A 1,137-nucleotide genomic window follows, 5' to 3' on the forward strand; every position below is an offset into this window, starting at 1 on the left:
ATATATTCCGAATTCATGAATAAAATAGTAAACTACTTTCAAAAGACATTAACTTTGGTGGGACCAGATATTTAAATTACAACAAATCATTGACTCATGTACCTGATTATATTTGAAAAGTTTAGTCTGAACTCAAATCCATATATAAAATATACACAAACATGCTTACTAACTTAAAATATGAAACGACTTTAAAAAGAAAATGACAGAATTCATCATCAGTAAATAAGGGAGAACATACTTTTAAATTTGACAAATAACTTTCTACTTTGAGTTCATTTTTTTTCTATTTTCTTTTCTTTTATTTATTTATTTTTTTTTTGGTGCTTCAGAGATATTATTCAATTGATTTGTCCCTTGTGTAAAATCCCTATTCCATCATTATCCATGTATGGTTATAGACATTTTTCAAAGTGCAAATATTTCCTCCAAATACAAATTCTTGATTAGTTTATCAGTAAGTTCTCAACAAAGCAACTTTACAGATTGAATATACTGGTTTTTGAAAGTAAAAGCGAAGTTTTTATTTTGAATTTACAAGAAAACAAAAGAGAAAAGCCTTACATTTCTTAGTATTTTAAATACAAGTGTTTTTTCTCACTCATTTCTCTTTTTGTTGTTGTTTATATGTAGGGAATCCTCACAGAGTTGGTGCAAACATCTGTCATACAGATGTAATTTAATGTTTTATTATTATTTAAATTTGATTGTTTTTTATAACAAATAATTAGATGCAATAAAAGGTTTCCAATAGAGCCATACCATTTTTAGAATAGCCTTAGCATTTTCAGAAAGACATCAACAACATACCATTTTATTCATTAGAAAGGACTGCATTATATGATGATTAAATTTTGAAAAGGGAGTCTGGTCTAATTTCAGTTACAAGCTAGAGTATCTTTATTATGAATCCAATGCCAAAAAGAAAATGCTACAGTTCATAAAATGACCACCTGTCTCTTTATTATTGTTGTTGTTGTTAGAGTTGCAGAAACAAGTGTACCTGACTAAATTCCTTGCAATATTTAGTTTGATATATATGAGCAAAAATTTGTCAGGGTTAACTTAGTTTTGCATTCCTTTATAGTTGATAAAACAAGCACCAGGTATGTACTGGTATTGATTCAGTACAAATTT

The sequence above is a fragment of the Octopus bimaculoides genome, chromosome 3, assembly GCF_001194135.2.
Source record: "Octopus bimaculoides isolate UCB-OBI-ISO-001 chromosome 3, ASM119413v2, whole genome shotgun sequence".
Taxonomy (NCBI): Eukaryota; Metazoa; Mollusca; class Cephalopoda; order Octopoda; family Octopodidae; genus Octopus; species Octopus bimaculoides.